Source organism: Carassius gibelio, chromosome A15 (genome assembly GCF_023724105.1).
Source record: "Carassius gibelio isolate Cgi1373 ecotype wild population from Czech Republic chromosome A15, carGib1.2-hapl.c, whole genome shotgun sequence".
NCBI lineage: Eukaryota > Metazoa > Chordata > Actinopteri > Cypriniformes > Cyprinidae > Carassius > Carassius gibelio.
Window position 1 is genome coordinate 4,755,494 of NC_068385.1, and position 6,793 is coordinate 4,762,286.

Genomic DNA, 6,793 nt, shown 5'->3' on the forward strand with positions numbered 1-6,793 from the left:
GTTATAGAGAGTTATATATATATAAAGATCTGTTTTCTTCTGAAAAACACCTTTCTCACCTTTCATCTCAGCTGTATAGACAGCTGTATTGTTTCACATAATTTAGGGTCAGACCTCAAAGATGGGCAGTAAATGTCATGACACAATGGAACTGTTTTTGAGACGTTGTACTTTTCACCTCACTGAAAGTTAGATGTAGTTATGATGTGTGTGGTCAGTGACAAAATATGTCAGTGGACAGCATTACTCACCCAAGGGGCTACTCATCCCACTTGTGTAGATTGGGGCAGCCCCCCAAAAACCATACTGACACTGACAGCCTACTATGGGATTATGGTAGAGTATTGTTTAAGATTAAGGAAGGTTTAGTCATGGGCCAAATGATCTGAACATTTGACTCTAAAGATATGATAATTATCATGCTGCATCCGATAACCTAAAGATATATATATCTTATTGGTTAATCACTAATTATTTATTTCATCTAATTAAATAAAAACACACAGAAATAACAATAAAATAAACAGTTTTAAATGGGAAGTGGCAATGCAATGAATTTTTAAACACTTCAATAATTCTATTATCTCAAAATATTTTAAAGTGTGTCTTTATTTTTATTTTTATTAACCCTCTGGAGTCTAAGGGTATTTTTGGGGCCTGAGAAGTTTTTTCATGCCCTGACATTTGTGCTTTTTTTCAGTTTCTTATAAATATCTAAATGGGTAAAGTCTAATCTCACTGTAATAAGCACAAACTGGGCTATAATAATATGTGAAATGTATTTATGTACATGATTGTGTTTTTGAGAAAAAAAATATTATGCGTGGTTAGTAAAAAAAAACAAAAATGTTAAAACACTTGAAAAAGGCCATAAAACACATAAAGAACAATGGTTCCCGGGATTTTTGAGAACTGGAAAGTCTTTTGATAATAACATAAAAATCCACAGGGAACAAACAAAGCAGATCGTAAAATTCGTATGCATTGCAATAATTGAATTTTTTATTTTATTTGCAATGTTTGTGTGCTCCTGTGTGTCCCTGGGTTTAATAAGCAGCGTGTTTTAGACCAGCCCATGGACGATGGTTTGCTAATTAAATGACGTGATGCTGGACGGGAAAATTCTAACGGGCAAATACACTTGCGCTGCGCCTTGCGTCGCATTGCATCGGGTCTATTATAGGGCCCATTATTTTTGTTTTCTTTGCATTCAAAAGGCTACGCTTCATAATGTTACGATTGAACCAGTGATGTGAGATGGACTATTCTGATGATATCTTTCATACTTTTCTGGACCTTGTCAGTGTAATTTACTTGGTAGTCTATGGTACAGTCAGAAGCCTCCCGAGTTTTCATCCAAAATATCTTAAATTGTGTTCCAAAGACGAACAAAGCTTTTACAGGTTTGGAACATCATGGGGGTAAGTGATTAATGGCAACATTTTCATTTTGGGGGTGGAGTATCCCTTTAAACTCGACAGGAACTGCTTGTACTGCTCATCACACGCTTTGAACTGAAGATGAGGCCACACCACAGAAAACATCCATATACAATGTGTATAAAGAAAGATTCAATTCAGCGTAATATGGAAAATCGCATTTTAGTCGTCACAGTTCCCGTACACTGGTATTACTGACAAGCAACCAAGCAGGCCCCAATTGGCTTCTTCATCTCGTTGTGGCAAACCCACAAGTTACAGCGAATTTCATGATAAACCACGACTGGAGAGTTCCCCCGTTCAAGATTCATTCATGACACATTCAGTGCTCACTATCTGTTTCTTGTTTTCTCCTTCTCTCTCTCTCTCTCTCTCTCTCTGTTTCTCTCTCTCTCACTCTACGTTTGTCTAAACCACAACTCTTGACATTCGTTGCTCTTCTGACTAGCCCGTGTTTATGGAGATCAATCTGGTGTAAGGTTGTGGTAACTGGGAACTACTTGTCATTCATGCCTTTTGTGTAAATCCTAGTCATTTTGATAGTCATTCTTGTTCAAGGTAAGCCATCATAGACTTTCATTCAGTTTTACTCCAGTGACAGTAACCTGCCTAATTAAAACAAAATGTTTATATATTGTGCAAATAAAACAACACATACTCTGACCATGCTTGAAATTCAAATAAAAATAAATTAGGCCAATGATAATTTTAAGACCATTCACTGCTGTATTTGGAAGCAGCATTTCTTTACATATTTGCGCAGGAAACTTATCAGACTAAAAGGGGGTGTATGTAATGGTTTCTGAGAACTGATGACCCACGGAAGACTTGCTCTAGTTAGGTTTCACTAGGACCCTTGCAAGGGTGGTCTTCATTTTAAACACATGTATGTGTTGGAAATGAGTCAAACTTAGAAGATGACAATTTGATTGGTTCCTTTCAGTATTCCTTATATGGTTGTTACAAACTGCAATGTTTTAAAGTTTTGATACTGTTGAGTCAAACTGGACCCTTAACTGTTTACACCCTGCAGCTTCCGAGCATTTTAAACAGTGCCCCACTTAGTTTAACTTTTCAGGTAGAGACGACCTGCTAATGTGGTCCCCACTTAAGGTCTTACAGCTAACTGCAAATACCAAATTGCTAAATGTACGAGGTTTGCACTGGTTTGTTAATTTCTTGCACTATTAAACTTTGTATATAAACTTTCAAAAACAATATTCTGATATTTCGGTGTGGGGGAGTGATGCTTTGAAAAACCACCAAAGAGGTTCTCATTAGCAAGGGCATAGTTTTGCTACTGACATTGGTGGGGACATAAACTTCATAACCCAAGAAGCAAGAAGAGGCTAATTTGTTGTTCAAGCGCTCCAAGACTCGCCTCACTGTGTGTGCCCACTTAAACACCAGAGCACCACTTCCATGGGTGCTGAATTGGGCTTTTTCAAATCCTTTCAGTTTGTTGTCAGACTGCGATTTGTATTTGTTCGTTCAGGTCCAGGAGGATGCGAAGGAGAGCTGGGCTCAGTGATGCTGTCCGTGAGATTCGGCTCTCTGCGTGCTCACCGAACACAGCATGTGAGTAGCCTACTGAGTTGAGATTTTCCGATTTTTCTTGTATTTGAATGCTTTAAAGTCATTTGAATGTTTAAATTGGCAAGGCTCAAAAACATGTGCAAATGATACGCTTTCGTGACGAGACGCAGCAGTCTACTGTCCTTTAATTTAGCTTGAATGTAATTGTAGTTACTGCAGGGGGGAAAGCTTGAGTGGTTATTGTCCATGGAAAAACTCACTTTTAGAGAGTAGTGGATTGTTGCCAGTGTGCTTCTATGCAGTTGCTTATAAGGTGTTCTGAGTTTCTGACTTTAGATACTAAATAGTTTTTAAGGTGTTCTGGGTTGTTGCCGAAATAGTCAAAGTATTCTGATATTATTCTCCTTAGATATGACTGAAATTCATCTTTTCTTCTGTATTGTGATTCAAATGTATCCAATCAGTATGAAATCAATGTTTGCTTGCAGTAAATAGTAAATTTCAGTTTTGGGGTCCAGCAAACAATCACCAGAGATGTCTTTTTACTGAAAGATCAAACATTTTGATTAAAAATTAGAGTTCGAAGGGATAAAATATAAAACATACAAGGATGAACCATTCACAGTAAAATCTATAACACGCACGTAGAAAATAAATGAGTTTTAATTTAAAGTCAAAGTCTAGAGGATACAACATGAAGTCTAAAGGAAAACTAATACTAGCCAAGCACCAAATGCAAGTAAAAATAAAACTATTTGCCACTTTGCCTACTTGTTCTCTCAAATTACACACACACTTTTCACATATGCACATTCACAGATGATGCAGGCTATTTCCAAGTGACTCATCATGCGGGGTCGAGGTCAAAATCGCAAGTGTGTAGGTATCAATATGTACGTGTTGATGTCCTTGTGTGGTATCCAAACTGTGGCTTTTGATATTAATGTCATGCTCACTTTACAGGTGGTCTCTGCTTTCTGACTGTATTCATAGTGACATTTAAACACATTATTCACTCATAAACATTTGCTCAATGCATCTATGCATCCCTGTTCCAATATAGGAAACACATCAGCACAGCATGCTTGTGAATCCAGAGTTCTTTTATAACCGCTAGTGATGGATGACAGATCTTCAACCATCTCACATTGAACTGTTCATTGTAAATAAAGCCAAATTGACTATGATGAATACATATAACAACGAGACATAGGTAGACCCCAAGTGCAAACACATCTAAAATGTTTAACCTTAGTGGTGGGGATACCCTTCTTTAAAAAAAAAACACATCAGAGGAGGATAGGAGCAGAGGGCGTCTTCAGGGTGATTCGGGTTCCCTGAGGGGTTTCAGTCGTTGTAGTACAGTTTCACTGTGCATCACCATGTTCATGTGACTGTGAGAACCGTTGAGTACAGTATGCAAAACTTGACATTTCTTTCAAAAGGTGAGGGGGGGCTGTCTGGAAATTACTGGAGCATTAAAGCTGTAACTGTTAAACAGTCTAACAGCAAAGACCCCCGACAAATACTAACCAAACGGTTGGCATTGTGCACTTAAAAATGAAATGTGTAGATTTAACCTACAAAACCTAGCCTAAACACATTCACAAAGTATATATTGTTTGTGAAAAGTTCTACGCCTGTTGTTGGCTTTTAATGCTGCTTCTCTCAGATGTGGTTTTGTCAAGTAAGTGTTTCCAGAACCTGAGAGAAACTAGATGTAAACTGAAAGTGGAGGTTTATTTCAGTGTTAATTCATTAATAATTGTGTTACTCGTCGAAATTAATGTTTACAACTTTCCAAATAACTGAAAATATAGTTAACCCAAAAAGCTATCCACCACAAGTGCTTTAAAACCTCAATTCAACGGTGAACAACTAGTATTCGGGTGTTCTCACTTGTGTAGAAGGTGGGAGGAGACTAAAGAGAAATTCACACCTAGAACTATAACTACGACAACTATATTATAAATATATTAGTGTTCATGAAAAAGGACACTAATATTCTTTATAATAAGTGTGAGATCAAGTTTTGTTTCCGGCCACTTTTTTAAACTCAACCTGGGTGGATTTAGATTGGCTGGTTTTTTTTTTTTTTTTTTTTTTTTTTTGTGGGGGGAGGGGGTGGCATTTTGGAAGGGATTTTAACAATGTTGTTCATGAAAGCAGCTGGTTTTAGCTGGTCTCCTGATTAGCTAAAGAAGTGGTCAAAACCCCACTAAAACCAGTCTCCAAACCAGGCTGGAAGACCATAATCTGATGCTCTGTTTACATTTAAAAATAACTCCTTAAGAAAGAAATGTGTCTATTTCATTTTCACTAATGAAAACAATGTAACACAAAATCTGTTGTAAATTCGCGGAACCGGTGATTCAAATATGGCACGCACGGAAGCCTCACGTAAATGTTCTCGTGTCACATGATCGGACACGACGTGGTGTGTTTAAAAATGCAATTTATTATATTTGTGAGAGCAAAAGCCCATACGAAGATTATCAGTCAATATCAACAACAAAAAAATTAGCATATATTTTTTATATATATATTGGCTTTTTCAGGTTCTGCAGATATCATGATTGTGACTGTGTCCTCATAACACCATTGTAAAAATGGAGAAGCTCAACGATTACGAGAGAGCAGGTCTTTAATTACGCTGATTTAAAGGAAGTGCCACTTTCCATGACAGTTTCCATGACAGTGTGAAGTATCACACATAATAATTTGATAAAGATCTCCAGCCTCCACTGCAGTGACTGATAAGGTGATTTCAAATAACAATTTGCACACCTTCGCTTTCATTTTCTTCATGGAATTTTTGTTATCTGGTGGGTCGAGTTGCTTTTTAACCAGTCCCTTCAATTTATAAAATTGGATTATATCATCAGTGTCGGTAAAGAGAAATGCATGTGTGAATGGATGTTTGTTCAGAGAGATGAGGAGATGACTCTACAATGTTTTATTTATTTATTTATTTTTGGAGAGGGAGTTTCATTTGAGGCCAGAGTGACAGTTTTACTGGCTGTTTTCCATAACATGATATTTTTGTGATTTTTTATTTTTTTTCATGCAAGTGTGGGCAGTTGCATAAAAAAATGGCACAAAAAAAAAATGTGTGCCTTTTAAGGCAAAGGTAGTCTATTAGCAAATAGGAGGAAAGAGTGTTTCCACTATACTGTTCTAGATACGTTTCGGAGAAGCTTGTTTATCTTGTACTGTTCAATATCACCAATACGTATAAGGGGTTGCTTACCTCACTCCCATGACAAATCTATTTATCTTTACCACTTTAAAGAATTAGATTGGCAACCGAAGTTTACACTGAAAAAAAAGGTTTGTAGGTTAGGTCTCAGACATTGCTTGAAAATTGTACTTGTAGTTTAATATTAGTTGAAATACATCTTCATGTCCCCGTCTTAAATGTCTTAGTGTATCATATCAAATATTAAACTCACTTTTAAGTATAATTGAAATTATATTTATTTTGTTTTATCACGGTTTCACTTATGAGTGAACATGTACTGTCATTTTTGTCATGTTCTCAGGTGCCATTTCTAACGTGAGCAACGTATTATATTCAAGTTTCTCTTATCAAAATGTTTTGTTGGAAATCTCTTAATTAATCAACTTTCTGAGCTTTACCAGGTCATGGTTCTGCATCTATCAGGTATGAGGTTTTAAAAGGACAAATAAGTCAACAGCACAGATGCACTTGACTACTAGAAAAAAAATTGTGAAAGAAAGACATCAAAAAGCAAAAGAAGACCAATCACAGATGTCTGAGGTGCAAAGGGGAGGGGCTGGCTTGAGTTTTGAGGTGG